We start from the raw sequence: 17,863 nt of genomic DNA on the forward strand, positions 1-17,863 counted from the left end.
AGAAGGGTGGCGGGATCTGCATTTGAATGTTTGAGAGAGGTAGCAAGTTAGAGTGGGGTAACCACTTTGCTTTTGACCATTGACAAGTCAGTTCTTACTTCATGCCTATATTTGTCCTTTTATTTCCTTGCTTGGTGCAAACAAAAGCCTTCTCTCGGGGCACGTTGAGGTGCCACTTTTACTACCTTCATTCAAGTTCAAACACTGGGAAAGGAAACAAAGAATGAAAAACGACTGGCCTTTACATATATGGTTTTAGCACACTGATTTTCTAACTATTAGGTGTTTGATTTTTCACAGACACAATGCTTGATTTTAGAATTTACTTTCAAAAACTGATAGTTTTAACTTCGGTATCTCAATCACGACTCTTCTTTTTCTAACAAGTTTCCAGATTGATAAATAATCTTAGTCTTTAAACAGACCATTAGAAATTCAACTTTTAAGGGGTGAAGTTTGTATGAATGAAAATGTTATCCGTTGAGAGATACACCGAATTCAGCTAACAAGAGTATTGATTTTGATGATAGATGCTGAGGGTCAGATTGTGTGTTTGGTCTAACTTCTAAGCATAGCAGTGACAGTATAGTTTGTAGTTTTGTGTGGAGGATGAAACATTGACAGAATGTGTTTGTTTTTTCATGTCAGAGTAGCTGGTAATGTCAGTAGCCTGGCCAAATTCTCTTGGGTTCTGCAGCCGAAGACACTGACTTTTGGTTGTGTTTGTTCCAACATAAACACTGTTTTGGCCTTTGGAGAGAAGGATTGTAAGAAAGGAAGGAAGGTTGATAACAACAGTACAATGATGTGGTAAGAGTAACTAGTCCCCACAAGTTCTGGAAACTCTGTTTCCATCTAATTTGGTTTACAATACAAAGTAATGGATTTTCAGAAGCTCTTACATTTTTGCATTTGTCTTAACAGATAATGTTTTTGCAGGAAAATGTTTATACATAGTGAGAGTTTTGAAGTTTTGAAAACGTTTACAAAAAGACAAAAAGATAAAACCATTACTCAAGTTTCTTTTTCGTTTTGGAATATGGCCATAACTCAAGTTTTTAAATTATGAAAGTTAGAACCTGAAAAAGGTAGGTTATTAATTTGGATTTCAAACTAAATAAAGGAGTTAGTGACGTGTTTCCTTTTAGTTTTAACAACTCCAATCTCGGTTAAAATCAAAATTTATATCCTGGTTAGTTAAATTTAGTTGAAATTAGGAGTACTTCAACTTAAACATGTCCTAACTAAAATTGGTAAGGTTTTAAGTACAATTTATATTCATGTATAAACATCCTTAATCTAGCTAATTAAGGTTTGACGTTCTCTTTCCAATGTTTTTCGTTTATTAAATGCTATAAAACTATTGCAAAAAGGTAAATTAAGATTTTGCTTTTGAGCTTATGTCAACGTGGTTGTCATCAACATATTGGAATAAAAAAAAATTCAAGAAGAAAGGTAAAACTTATTTATTAGAGAGAGTTAACATGTAATTGGTTATGGGAAATGCTTCAATACTTTTATGTGAATCCAATAAAAATATCTCATATGTAATAATTTTAAATAATGTGTCACTCCCTTTTCTTCTTTCCTTATTCTCTTATCCATATGGATACAATCAATCTAAATAAATTCATTAGATTTTATTAATGTTTCAAAGAAATATTGAAAATTGAGTGATCTAAATGTTTTTAGTTTTTTTTATTAACCATTGAATTAAATGTGAATCAAATGAAAACCTACTATTATTTTGTAGTATCTTTTTTATCTCGTATCATAAACATAAATATCATTACAAAATTTGAATTCTAACTATTTATTTTTTTCACCACCCAAACTAATATATATTAATCCAGTAAATCTATCTATATTTATCTATATATCAAAAAATATATATATAGCAAGCTAAAAAAAGACTATTTTTTAGAAAATTAGATCAACTAAAACATTACCAAATCTTTTAAAACTATCATATATAACATATTTTTTATTAGATTCACGTGGTAAAAAACAAAACTCTTTTTTGAGGACCACGAGCCCAAACTTGAATTCACAAAATTCAATAATGTGTTTTTGAAGTATAACATATCTCTTTATGAAAATTCCATATATTTTTACGGTAAAAAACAGTTACAAGTAGTATTTCAGGTGAATGGAGATTATGTTTGATTATCTCTTAATTTTCAAACTTTATTTTTAATTAACGAGATATGAGTTTTTCTTAATACATTATTCACCCTAACAATATTAATTTGATGTGTAAATAACATGATAAGTGATTTTTTTAATGAATCTGAAATAAACTTCGATGTGAATTTTAGATTTGGTAAAAATTTAATTCTGATAAATGTTGCAGCTGAGAGTGTGAGGAACATGAATTAGTCACACAGGCAAAGGGCCGGGGCGTGGAAAGAGGTCAGTAAGTTTTAGAGACTTGATCCCTCCACCACCACCAATACTCCCTACACCTCCCCACAAATTTTTTTATTTTTTAATGACAAAATGATCCTCTAAATTTTTATCTTTTTACTTTAACCTTATTTATCTGAAATCCTAAATAATTCTTGATTTTTTCTCTCGTTCAGCCGCACTCCCCAACTCTCTCTCTCTTCTCTCGTGAGATATGTGCTCTCTCTCACTCTCTTCTCTCTTTTGGCGGTGATATCCATTTTTCTCACCCCAACTCTCTTTCTCATCCATCCAGATCCGTTTGGTGCCAACCCATTTTCTCCATATCCGTTCGTGGTGCGATGATGTGGTGCGGTGGTGTGGTGAGGTGGTGTGAGTGTTCGTGTTGCGATGGTGTAGCAATGGTGGTACATCGGTGGTTCGTTGGTGGTGATTTGTGGGTGGAGATTTTTGTTGGTCTACAAGAGGTTGGTTTCCTTTAGATCTTTGAATTTAATTTGAATGTGTGTTGTATGTTTGGTTTGCTGGAGTGGTTTGATCGTTGTTATTTTATCGGTGATGTGTGTGTGCGTTTACTATGCTGTGTATGCAAAGAAGATGACCGGTGGACCAGAACAGATGTCGCATATCTGTTTGGCACTGAGACGGATGTCGCATATCCGTTTGGCACTGAAACGGGTGTCGCATATCCGTTGACGTCACACATCCATTTGAAGGCCAAACAAATGTGGGACATTCGTGATGTCCTGGGTGGTTTTTTTAGTTTATTAATTTATTTTATTTTAAATATATATATATATATATATATATATATATATATATATATATTGTATTTATATTTAGTATTTATTTTAATTTTTTAGTTTAATTACTTTTCTTAATTTAGTTATGGAAATAATATTTATTTAATTATTTAATTATGTTGTATTTTATTAAACGGATCTTACATATCGGATGACTAATATTCCAATATTTCACATGGAGGATTGTTGATTTTATTTTTATTATTTTTATTTTAGTTTTTAGTGTATTAATTTATTATATTTTAAAATAATATATACATATTATTTAAATATATTTTTTTAATTAGTTAGGTAATTATATATAATTTGTTACTTTAATTTGGTAATTAAATTAATTTGTTACGTATTATTATTTAAATCTCTTTTATTTGTTTTAAACGGATAAGGCACATCCGCTAGTTTAATTTCTTTTAAGTTTTAGTTTATTATGTTTTAAATTAATTTATTCAGTATTTAAATTTTTTATTTTTTTAAATATGTTACGTAAATTTATTTTATTTTATTTAATGAAATTATTATTATAAATTTAATTATTACTTAATTGATTATTTAAATATGGTTTTATTTAATTTTGTTTTTAGTCTTTAGTTTATCAATTTATTGTATTTTAAAATAATTTATAGAGTATTTAAAATTTTATTATAATATCGTACGTAATTTTATGTAAATTAATTTTATTTTATTTAATGAAATAATGATTTTTAATTTAATGAAATAATTAGTAATTTAATTAAAATAATTTTTGTCAGAAATGACAAGAACATGCTGTGCATCTTATAGTTGTCGTGGAGAGAGTTCTCAAGGGGAGAGTTCTACGCAGGGTGAAGCTAGGACATGACCTACAACTTCGACTTGTGGACAGGTCCTATTCAAGATGACCTTATTGCTGAGGATCGAGCGTTTGAGGAGGAGGCATATCAGGCCTATGAGGGTCATGTTCAGGAGAAGGCATCTCAGGCCCTGACCACGATGATGATGAGGAGGAGCATGTGAATATTCCTGACATAGAAGAGGATATCGGTGGATTTCCTGGAGGTACACGTGATGCTTCATTACTGACGCATTTTGTTCAGCATGTCGCTTATGGTATTTCGCAAGGCCGGGTGAGTGCAGAACTTAAATTTTAATTATTAATTTGTTTTCAAATACAATTTATATTAAATAACATTTTGTAGGATCGAGGGGACATGCTGAAGTTGGTCTCCCACGGTAAAAAAGTTAATAACTTAGGACCATGCGCCGAGGGAATTCAACACATTGTGTTGAATTCCTCTTTGATGCCTCTCATAGAGATTTGTTATGATTATGTTGATAAGGACTTGTTGCTTGGTTTCATAGAGAGATGACATTTTGAGACGATGGGCAAAGGACAACCTTCTTGTAGTTTAACCTGCATTATACAAATTTCAATGTTAAGTGAGTAATAACTAATTTTCAAATGAAAACACAAAATAATACAATTACCTACACGAAATGACATCCATGAACATGTCCTATACAAATTATGTGATGTTGACTTATATCGAAAGGTGGTGTAGAACGTAGTGGAAAGATAGTATAATTTTGATAATATGACATACACACTAATATGACATTATATTGATTAGCAATTTCATAACCAATGTCTGGTATAGTCATCCACTTGTTCCGGTTAGCCTGTAATGAATAAAAGAAGTAGTTAGATTAAATAAAATATATGAAATAAATACATATATAGGGAAACATGTACCGTCGACTGCGGCTGCACCAACAAAGACATCCTCAATTCTTCTAGTCTATCATAGCCTCCCACTAGCCTTGCGTATTCATCACATCATTCATTGAGTTCTTTGTACATATCATTTCTGATAATGGGCCATGAATCTTCTCCGAATCCCAATGACGCAGCAATGCATCTATACCCATAGTGACCATTAGCCACAACATCAACAACGTCGATAATGAAAGGGTGACTAATAGGATGAAATTGGTCTATCATTGGAACTCTATTTTTCTGCACTGTATTAGGCTTTGATTGTAATTTACTTCTTACAGATGATGATTCATATGTTGCATGAAACACGTCCACATGCTCAAAATATGATGGCTCACGCGTCGTAGACCTTTCTCTTCGTTGAACTTTACTTTTTTGTGCACCCTTTGTCTTGACTTTATGTAATGGAAGGACCATTGATGTCATTGCAGAACAAGCAATGACAAGTAACTTCTGTTTGACGGTGACTTTACCTCTAATGTCAACCTCATTGAATCGTTCTTATAACAATTTTAGCTCACCTTTAATGGATAACTGGGGCTCAGTTTCCTTTAATTTAACATTTAAGAAACTCAATCTTCTCCACATTATATGAAATTCACCCAAAGGGATCAACCCAGGATCATAGCATGCTAATTCACATGCACAAGGGAGACCGAATGTACGTCTCAATAAGATGTTTGTATCTGTATCCTTTATAAAGGTCACTTGTAAGTAAGAGACTTCTTTCAAATGACGTCTTAATCTTGTTGTGTTGTTGAATAACGACGTTATGAATACCATCCCAACAAGAACACAAATCACCCATACCATTGCCCAAAACTTTCTTCAGGTCCTAATAAGCAGATTCAACCCTGAAAGAAAAGAAAAACATCAACATTGAATAAAAAAAATTACCTACAAAACAACTAAGTAAAATAACATCACAACATACCTATTTGTGGTTGTGTTCCCTAAATGTATTACTCTATCTATCCAGGCCTTTACAAAATATGTACTGCATGGAATAATCCAAGTCTGATTCACATATTCAAATAATAGAGGCCAAGCACTACAGGCGTATTAAAGACGATTGACATAGTCAGGAAACAAGGTCTAATATGCACAATTCATAACATTTTCCCATGCCTCCATCAACACATCCCAAGCCTCAGTAGAATCAACTAACATTTTGCATTTGGCTTTAACATTTTTAAGGATGTGGAACTGACATAATATCTGATAAGACTCAGGGAAACATTTGCAATGACATTCATCAAAGCCAAGTCACAGTCACTAACAATGACTTTAGGTTCACCCTCAAATGTAAAAAATAGACCTTTAAGCTTTTCCAAATCCCAAGTGAAATTGTTTTGCCTTTCACTTGACAAAAATGCAAATGCGGCTGAGAAGGTTAACCCGGTAGACGTCATGCCAACAATCTCAAGCAAAGGAAATCTGTATTTGTTTGTTTTATATGTTGAATCCATCAATAATACAATATTGAATGTGTTCAACAATTTCACTGCATCTAGATGTGTCCAAAAGACGTCATTAACAACATCTGAATCGTTGGTACACCTACTCCAATGAATGTACTCATCCCGGTCCTACAACATCATAAGTTGTTGTAGTTCAGTTTTGGAGCCTCTCAATGATCGTTTATACGCCTGTCTTGCGTTGTAGATTTGTTTAATCGTTGTCACATTTCGATCATTATTTTCTTTTAGGGTTAGTAAAATATTTGTTGGTGTAACTTTACTCTTTGTCATATCAACGAGTAATGACTGCTCAGACATATTTAACCTGCCAGCATAAGGGTGACCAAAGTTTCAGCCAGCTCATGGTTATGATGTCCACACATCACCTTCAGCACACATTTGTCCCCATCTGAAGATGGTTTACCCTTTAACCTAAACGGACACTCACATTTACGAGTGCTTTATACACTAGCCACCGCATCGAGTTTGTATTTCCGATATTTCCCTTCTCTTTCACATCCAAGTATGACGAAAGTTTTACTTTCTCGTACACTAGTAGCTATGTCAGATCTCACTATTACTACAACAAACCCTAAATCATAAGCAATCCCTCTTACCTATTCAATTAGGTGCACCCGAGAAGAAAATATTTCATTTGTGGTAAATTTATTTGTCAAATCTCTCTCTACAACTTCGTTGATGAATGAAGAGAAATCGAATATAAAACTAGGATCAATTTGAGAATCCATACAAATATATTTATCCACTTTAGACCATAATCACCTATAAAATTATAATTATGTCATTAAGATAATTAATAATTAATCAAATAAGTATAAAATTATTCATATAAACACATAAAAAAATATTTATCTACATAGTGTACATTCAACTTATTCCCTCCACCTTAACTATATTTCATTAAATTAATAATTGTTTCATTAAATTAATAATAATTATTTCATTAAATGAAATAAAATTAATTTACATTTAATTACATAAAATATTATAAAAAACATTAATTTTTAAAGACTCTATAAATTAAGTTAAAATACAATAATTTAATAAAAAAATATACACCTTCAACGGATGTGGCCATATACATCAACGGATGTGGCATATCCATTTACGTAACAAATTCTTTTAATTTAAAAATATATATTTAAATAATATGTATATATATTACTTTAAAATACAATAATAAATTAATAAACTAAATACTAAAATAAAAATAACGAAAGTAAAATAAAAAACCCTCACAGATATCCGTCAACAGATGTGTTGACATCAGTTTCAGTTTCACCTTTATAACATTATTAAATATAAATAAAAATAAAATAAAAATACAAAACAGATGTGGACTTCTACAAATAAAATAAAAAATACTAAAATAACAAAAACAGTTAAAAGACTTTTGCGGATGTGATAAAATTATAAAATAATCTAAAATTATAAACAATAAACTAAAATAATAAAATGTTATGGTAATCATTCAACGGTGTGATAATCCGTTAACGGATATCAACATCCGTTGAAGGGGAAACGGATATCAACATTCGTTCTCCCTTCAACGGATGTTGATATTCGTTGACGAATTATCATATTCGTTGAATGATTACCATAACTCTTTTCGCGCACCTGAGACGAAGCTCCCTCTACTGCTCCGATAAGCACCACCACAAACACGAGCTCTGCCACCACCGGTTCCTTCCACCACTTGCAACCTTCCACTAACCAGAGTCCACCACCACACAGACTCACACCACCATAATCTCACAAAGGACAATGAAACACAGAGGAAGAAGAAAGAAAGGGATAGATGATTTCCGTGTGCAAGTTCCGTGTGGGGGTTTATTTCTTATAGAGGAGACCATCAGATTTAATTAATGAAGTAGGTTAATGTTGGTGAAAATTTATTGCGGTTAAAGAATGACAAATTTGTCATGGGAAAGTACAGGGAGTATTTGGTAGTGGTGAGAGAGCAACTCTCGGGGTTTTATTTAGTGGATTTATTTAGTGGATTGGGTCCTAAATTGCGTCAATGAGTTAACGAAAGGCTATTTCTCTCTCACCTACATGGTTTCTTTATTCACCTCCAATGGGCTTTGGAAGCATCTAGATTGTCCATGGTTTAGACCTTTTATTATGAAATTCAAAAACATGTTTCAAATTATACAATGCAAAAATAGATTTCAATATAACCTGTCAGAATGTACAATTCAATATACAATTTTAAACTATACAACCTTTAAATCTTTAAATTGTATAATTTATACACATATATTTCAGATTATATAATTTAAAATACATTTATAAATTATGTAACTTAAAATATATTTTGTAATCTAAATCTGTATTTTGAATTTAATAATTATGAATACATTATTTTCAAATTGTACAATCTAAAATATATGTTTAAATTTCAAATTATATAATTTGAAAAAAAATTCAAATTATATAATTCAAAATACTCTTGACCCAAATAATTTAGACTAGTTGCACACCCATTAAACTGTAGAAAAAAATAGTGTATAAGTGCTAAAAGAAATTATACTTTTATTAGCTTTGGAGAAATACTAAATATGGGCCACAAATATGCATTGATTCAGTTTGTCCCAAATGAAACCAACGAGAATATATATATATATATATATATATATATATATATATATATATATATATATATATATATATATATATATATATATAATTGTATTACTTGAAAAAAAAATTTAATATTTATATAAACAATTGTATAATAAAGATGTCCTAAATTACTTAAATAATGTATATTATTGGATACAGGAGTTATACAATACGCGCATACATTTAGTCAGTCATTATCTCGTTACCTTTTATCGATAAAGCAGATTAATAAATATAACTTGTCCTGTTTATTTAGCATTGAATTTGCAGATTGACCAATCAAAATATAAGCAAATAAAATTATCGTTGGATTTATGAAATAAATAATGAAAATTAAAAGCTAAAATTATTAAAATAAAGAACTAATTAGATATTTATAAAATACAAGAGGTAGTAGTTGCATTTCTTATCTAAGTGATCTAATATTTGAATTGTAAGAAGGTAAGTTTAGTGCAAAGAATTTGGAAAAAATCATTTAAACTTATCTATAACAGCATATTCAATATAATATGTTATAAGCAATTTTTGTGAGATCTTATTTTATTCGAACTGAATCTCGTCATGTAATATTATTTTTAAGACCTTTTTTATAAATTGATTTTAATTGTATAGTCTGATAAAATTCTCACTTTTGTGATTTTATCTTTTTTATTATTTAAAAGGTTAATTTAATTAAATATATTTTTACAATATAATGTTATGCAAAATCCTAGTATTAAATTAAAGACTTACATAATGCCACGTGAAGATTCTTATGACAACTTGACTGAAAAATGCATAGCAGATTCTCTCTCTATTATGCAAGTGATTCCTTCCTTCTTATTTCAAATAACATTTAAACATATAAAACAAGATCTAAAGAATCATCACAGTACTTCTTCACTACAAATTAGCATTAATTTAATCCAAAGTTTTCAAATTTACAAGTTTTTATTCATAATTATGATGCTTAATTAAATTACGGCTTTAATTTTAACCACTCAATTTTTTTATGATTTAGAAGCTAAATTATTCTCTTCAAAAGTCTATCTAATCATTAAAAAAAATATAATGGAAAAGTGAGAAGACAAAAATGACTCCAAATCGTTGATTCTAAGTATATTTTACTTTTTGGTTTAACAAAATATTTTTAATTTTATTTAATACTATATTTCTTTTGTTAGTTTATACTAAATAATGTCCTGATTTATTTTATTATATTTTGATTAAGTGTTAGATTAATTTATGACGAGAATTAGTTTTTATGAAGATTAAATGAAAGAAGTAAAACAGAAATCCTATAATGGTCGGAAAATGTTAGTTACACAAATTTAGTATTGAATTGAGTTGTTGGAAATAAAACAATAGCCGCGTGGTGCACGTGTCTCTCCTCCGTGTTTCTTTTTCTGTCTCTTCACACGTTTTATGCGCTCAATTAACTTATTTTCAAATACGTTTGTATCTCTATTTCACACACATAAGATGAATTTATATAAGATTTTACAAATATCTTTTTATAATTTGATTTTAAAAATTAAATTAAATTTAAAATTCACTTTCTTAAAATAATATCATAATAATTAAAATTTATTTTAACAAAATTTATTAGAAGCTCAAACTATAATTTGTGAAAGAAAATGTTATTCCCTAGTTGTTGTTGTTTAAGTAGAATGTGCAAAATACAATAAATAAATACTCTTTAAGAAAGGGCCAATGTGCAAAAATAGCTTTAAATGGTGAAAATTAATATCAACAGTTGTAAGGCATCTTAACCATTGAATATATACATAATTAATATATTCAATGATTATTTTAAATTTTGCCTATGATAAATCACATCATTCATAGTCAGAGTTTGTCGACATGTGATAAAAATTAATAATAATATTTTTGTCATTGTAAAAAATTAAAAAAACTAGAACAGAGTTATACCGTTCTGTCGATAATACTGTATAACGATATAATACTGGTTATGTTTTCTATTATTAATTGAAATTTATTAAAAATTATAAAATTTAATAGGTTTTACCTTCTAATTTCATAGAAATTTTAATCAACGCTTAAAATATGTTGAGTGTATCTTTATGTTTTTTTAACAGTAATAAAATGAGGATGAAATAGTGTAAATAAATGGTAATTACAATAAATAATTAGCTGTAAATGTAGAAAATTATTTTAAAACAACCTCTTGGATCAACTTTGTAATAAATTAATATCAATTTATACATGAGTTAAGGATAAATTTTTAGAGAAAGTCGAATATAAAATAATTTCTATTATGTAAGTCAATTTTAACTTATAAAAAAACTATTATTTTTTATTTTTCTCACAAAAAAGTTTGTTTTGGTTAAAGAAACCCTGAAAATACGGAGTTTTGTGATGGCTGGATTGGGAATTCATTAGACAGAATAATAAGCATGATAGCAAGAATATGGGAGGTGATGAGTATGAAATGCAAACCAGAAATTGTTGTGATAATTATCAAACAGAAAAAATAATAAATAAAACGTTTTGTGAAGATCTAAAAATAATATTTGAAAAGTGGTAGTGGGTTAAAAATAGTATTTTAAGAAAACGTGTTTTTAGTTGGTGCAATGAGATGTGAGAGTGAAATATATGGGTAGTTAGAAAATTTTATATATGTAGATCTCTTTCTTGTACTACATTTGTTTTACTTAATTGTTCTTATATTATTTTTGTAACTATTTTTGTAACTATTTTTGTAACGTTTTATTTTATTTTATTTTAATAGTTTTAGTTAATAAGAAAAGGAAAGCACATACTTATGTATTGAAAAAGGCAACTGTTTTGTTTTATTTTATTTTATTTTAATTTTAAATTTTATAATTAAATTTTTTTAGAAAATAATTAACTGTTATAATAAAATAAAAAATTATTAACTTTTTAAATAATTATAATAATTATTTTTATGGAAAAATAAAGGGTTAAATATGTTTTTAGTCCCTAAACTATTGGCCGTTTTTGGTTTTAGTCCCTCTTTTAAAATAAGGTACAATTTAGTCCTCATTCTTTTCGAAACTTTGGTTTTAGTTCTCTAAAACTAACACCGTTAAAATTTAGCTGACGTGGCTAACGGTAGACTGACACAGTATTTTTTTTTTTCTGTTTCTCACCATTTGCTCCCTCCACCACCACACCTTTCTCCCTCCACCTCCCCTTTACTATTTTGTCCCTTAGTAAAATTTTATTTTTAGGGTTATTATTTTTTAATTTTACCCATTCACAACATATTTCACTAATAACCTATTCTAGTCCCGTACATGAGTAAAATACTTTTATTTCATTTTAACATTATATTTCTTCCTCTCTTTCTTTCGTCGTTGTGAGATACTACAAGTTGCAAAGGTTGGTGGTGGTGGAAAGAATTATCAAGCAGTCGGTGCAGTGTCGCTCTCGTGGTGCAGTGCGTGGACTGGTGCAGTGCGTGGACTGGTGCAGTGCGTGTCGTGCTTCCTTGTATTCGAATAAACCTTAAAATAAAACCCTAAAATAAAAAAACGTAACCTTTAAACGGAGGTGACATCCTTTAATGGATGTCAACATCCTTCAACGGATGTCAACATCCGTTTAAGGAAAAACGGATGTCGACATCCGTTTTACCTGAAACGGATGTTGACATCCGTTGAAGATGTCACCTCCGTTTAAAGGTTACGTTTTTTATTTTAGAGTTTGTTTTATTAGATACTTCCTCACGCTGGTTAATGCTCTGGACGCTCCTCGATGTTCCTCCACACCTGGTGGCGATGCTCCTTCACACCACGACGACAATGGAAGCTTTCAAACCAAAAAAAAAACTGGGAAGAAAAAGAAATGGAAGTGCGGGAGGTGGGGAGGTGAAACGAAAATGGGGAAAGGGGAAGAGAGTTCTGTGGGTGGGTGCTGGGAAAGTAAAATTAGGGTTTCAAATTATTTAAAATAGGGTAAAAGTAAAAATCTTTTTAACTTAAGGATATAATTGTATTTAAAATAATGTGGGGAGGTGGAGGAAGTATAGGGTGGTGGTGGAGGGAGCAACACCCATAGTACCATTGCTGGCGTTAGCCCAATAACAGTAATATCTGCCCTGACCTACTTACAGTCTAACACTCACAAACCCATTTCATCTACTTAACTATTGACATAAGAAATAAATCGGTTTAACTATTAGCATAAGGAATAGACCGAATGATCATGAAGAAAAGTCATTCAACCTATCTGTTCGATCAAATCCTCTATACCATACAATCTTTAAATCCCTAATTTTAACTTATATAAAATCATTTTAAATTGAACAAATTTAATATGTGTTTATTTTGTTTTCAGTGACAGTTAAATATCAATGAACAATCAATCCAATTATGTATTGATTACTCTTTGAAGTAAAAATGGTCATTTAACTTGACCCAATTATTTTTTAAGATTAAATTTTTTTTATCTTATTTTATTAAGTCATCAAATTGTGAATTGAAACAAAATAAAATAAACAAGTGAAAATTAAGTTAAAAAAACAGTCTTTTATAATATTCTTATGTTAATATTTATATATATTTTTTGTACAGTACCTCAAGCATGTTTCTTTTTTTAGGGTTTATTTGTCCTAAATATAAGAAGAATAAGAAGGTATTTGAGTTTTTAATCCACTTAAGACTAAGCACTTTATACTAATCACCAGTGCAAAAACAGCGTATAACGTCACGCATTTAACATTGCATCACTCAATAGCCAACGTTAAAAATGACCGGTGACATTTTTGTAAATAAATGCAATTATTAAATGTCGTTTGGAATTGTAATTCGACGTAAAAGGATATAAAACGTCAAATGCCTTAGCGTTAGACGTCAAAAGGTTAGTGAATTCAATAAAAATTTGAGTGGGAGATTGAAAATTCATTCACTTTATCTTAGCGCGTGAGACCCTCTTCTCTGCTCAAATTTTTCTCGAACAAAGTTTGACGACCATCAGATGTAATCTTTCTTTCATTTGATACAAATGCATGTTAATTTACTCCTTTATGTATGATTTTCGTTTGTTTTGACCGATTATTTTCGTGTTCTTGTCCTTCATAGGTGCATTTTGCTTTCTCTCTCACTTGTGACAACACTTTATTCCGATGAACTAAGGTTAATTTTAGTTTTGAAGAACTTATTTGTTAAATTTGTTTGTTGTTATTTTTTGTTGAACATTTTGTTGTTGTTGTTTGGTTGAACTTGTTTGTTGTTGTTGTTTGATTGAACTTGTTTGTTGTTTGTCATTGTTGTATATTGATACTATATTACACATTCATAGTTCATGCTTTACAAAATACCAAAAATTGAAATTTGTTATTTTTTTGCTTTACAGGTCTCATAGAGTTGTAAAAAAGGATCACAATTAATTAAAAATATAAAAAAATTTGATTAACGTTGTTTACTGATAAAATTCGACGTTAAACGTCGAATTTTTTAAATTGGACGTCAATTTAACGTCTTCCGATATGACATTGTTCTCAAATTCGACGTGAAAGGTCCAAAATATTCGACGTTGTTGTACGTTGTTTTTGTACTAGTGAATGCGTATATAGTTAATGTACTTGAAGAGAAAAAATATTTAAAGGAGATAAAGTATTATTATTTTATTATTTAAGTTAAAAATCCTATAAATAGAAAAAAATAATTATTTAAAACATTTTTCCTTTGTTTTTTTTTAATTCTAAAAGATATGTTAATCTTTTTGTATTAGACTTTATATTAGATATCTTAATAAAGAGTACAATATTAATGTTTTTATTCGATCAAAAGTTATTTTTGAATATGTTTATAGTTATCTTTTCTTTTAGTTGGTTTTATGAAGATGATTGCATGCTTAGGGATAGAGTTTAAATGTGTTCTTTTTTAGGAAAATATAAATATCTATTAGTTGAAGAATATGAGATATGTTTAGATTATTGATTAAAGTGTTTTATGCTTTATTGTAACAGTACCACAATTGGGAGCTTAAACTTAATTTAGGTAAGTTAAAAAGGTAAGAGACATTATAATGCGAAGCTTATAAGGGATGGGGTGGCCTTCATCCCTCCACTTCGTTGTTAGATTCACTATTTTTGAAGCTTGTTCTCTAAGAGTAGAGTCATGAGTCAATATTGTTGGTGATTAAGGAGAGTGCAATTGTTTCATATCATTGCACGTGTAAGGTAAAGTTGGTGTAGTGAGAGAAATTTGCTTACAATACCTTGCGACTGATAGAGAATGAACTCTAATAGCTTTGTGTGAAGATTAAATATAAAAATTTCACCTAGTTTGAATATATTATTTTACTCATCCTTCCAAATTATTAGTCAAGATTTATCACTAAAAGACTAGTTATGTTTTCAATGGTACCTTAGTATAAATAGCACGGATATGAAGGTAATCTAATCATAACATTTGATTTTACAGAGAGACTATATATTGGTTGGACATATTTAAATTGTTTAAATCTTTAGATGAATGTTTAATGATATGGTGAATACGTTCATAGTGTAATATGATTAAATGTTACTTATAGAAAATAATTTGCATAGTTTGAGAATAGATTTTAAATGAGTTATGTTGTATATTTTAGTAGTTAAAGTTGGAATAGAATTCATTCAAGTTGTTATTTTTTGAAACAAAATATTTCATGGTAGAGATAATAAACTAAGAAAAATCTCAATTTAGATCACTTGATATATTTTGCTGATTTTGTTAATTATGCATATATGCAAAATTTAATTAAGTGCTTGTGACTGTCACTTGCTTCACCAACAAGATATGATCCAAATTAAAAGTAAAGAAATAATTTCTATCTCAAAGAAGATTGCAAGAGAAGATTGCAAATGAATATTAATCTTAAAATATCATTCAATGATCAAGTTTTTATAAGAGAAGTGGAGAACGGTTCTATATATAGCCTTAGGATAGAAGAAGATATGATGATCTAAGAGATGTGAGACTAGAAGAGCAACAAGGCAGCCAAGGCAAGTAAGTTTTGGCCAAGCCATGTCCAAGTCCCACATCTCTCTTTTCTAAATTTTCCTAAAGGTTTATAAGCTTCCCACTCTCCTAAAGAGAAAAACACAAAGAAAGGAAAGATGGTGGTCGTGAACTACAAGCCAAAGAGGAGGAGACTTATATTAGATTTCTCTTTCTTTTAAGTACAAGCCATGTTATGTCCCAAGAAGAAAAGAATATCCTAAACAACCATGGGTGAAAATACAAGCCCAAAATCCTACACTAATCTTTTTTTATCAAAAAAGGAAAGAAGCCATAAGATGATTCCCTTTTGTCATTCTTCTTCTAACTCTTTTATTTTCTTCATGTTTTGCCTTGTTTATGACACATTAGATTTAGAGAGCACATGTCTTTTGTCTTCTTTTAATTACAAGTCATGTTATGTCCCACATTACTTGAACTCATAAGTTAAAAAGAGTATATAAGTTCCTTACATCACAAACTAGAACAAATGATAAGCTAAAGAAGAAGAGAACGTCCTAAACAACTAAGGTTGGAAATACAAGCCCAAAATCCTACATTAATATTTTTTTATAAAAAGAGTAAAGAAGTCATATGATGACATGGTTCCCTTTTGTCATGCTTATTGTAACTCTTTTATTTTCTTCATGCTTTACATGATCACATCAGGTTTGGAGAGCAAAATGATGGCTGGGCGAATTACATGTCATTCATTATGGGAGCAAAGTATTGGTTGACCAAAAAAGTATTTTCTAGAATTTGAAAAAGTGTTTTAAATGTTTGTAAGTGCTAAAATTTGTTTTAATATATTGTGTTTAAATATTATTATAATGTAATGGATGATGAATTGCAATTAACATTTAAATGAGTTGAATGTATATGTATGAATGGAAATCTATGATATTATGGTTGTGATATGAGATGTAATGTCTTGTGAACATATTTATTTTGAGGGGGAATACTCTGTTAAAATGTTTAAGTTATATATTGAATTTGAAATTCTGATGGACATAATCTTGACTCTACTTATATTTGACTTATATAGAAAAAGACTATTACACAATAAGAGTTGAAGGAAGTTCCTATGACTTAGTCTGTTGCGAGAAAAAGAATTGTGCCAGTAGATTATATGAATTTATATTATGATAGGTTTAATACCTATTTTGGTCCCTCGGTTTGTTAGGTTTGTTCAAAGTGGTCCTACCTTTTTTCAAATGTTCATAGTTATCCCATATTTTATAAAAACGGTTCAAGTTGGTCATTTTTGCTTATGGCAGAATGTCCAACTTAGACAACAATGAATGGGCTGTACAATTTTTCATTACCTGGCAATTGTGACCTAATTGACATGACAATGTTAATGTAAAAGGAAAAAAAGTACACCTAATATTTCAAAATAACTAGGGTTTTCTTCTTCACCCAGGAACCAAGGAGCAACGCGAACACCAACCACCGCTCCGCTGCAGTGCAACCGAAGACGTCGTCAACGCTGTGCGGTGACACGTCCTCAACCTCTTTTTTAGAGTTTTCTCCACATTCACAAAGTCTTCCTAGTTCCTCCCCTTTTTAATGTTGTTGCAAGCATCCTAAAATATTAAACTAGTTAGATAAATCAAGCAAAAAGATACAAAATGATCATGTTATACCCATTTTCCATCAAATACTACAAAAGACCACATAACAGACAATCAATATAACGATAATCTTCTTTGATACCTCAAATGAACATGCATAGGTTTTGTAACTAATGATCTTTTAGTTCTTTTGGTGGATAACCATGGCCCGTTCTATATATTAACTGTCTCAAATTCAGTTTATTTCATGCAATATGAGCATAAACATTCAACT

General features: G+C 29.7%; 1 long non-coding RNA gene across 1 annotated transcript; it reads right to left on the reverse strand.

The window, feature by feature from the left end:
* Positions 1 to 3,999: 3,999 nt before the first annotated feature.
* On the reverse strand, positions 4,000 to 8,225 carry LOC148204409 (uncharacterized). Its single transcript, XR_015783962.1, has 3 exons — positions 8,061 to 8,225; positions 4,939 to 5,816; positions 4,000 to 4,865 (listed from the first exon to the last, which is right to left on the reverse strand). It is a non-coding gene; the product is annotated as an uncharacterized LOC148204409 (long non-coding RNA).
* Between the last annotated feature and the right edge of the window lie 9,638 nt (positions 8,226 to 17,863).

The sequence above is a fragment of the Vigna umbellata genome, chromosome 1 (genome assembly GCF_029865625.1).
Source record: "Vigna umbellata cultivar VRB3 chromosome 1, Vumbellata_1.0, whole genome shotgun sequence".
NCBI classification, from domain to species: Eukaryota; Viridiplantae; Streptophyta; class Magnoliopsida; order Fabales; family Fabaceae; genus Vigna; species Vigna umbellata.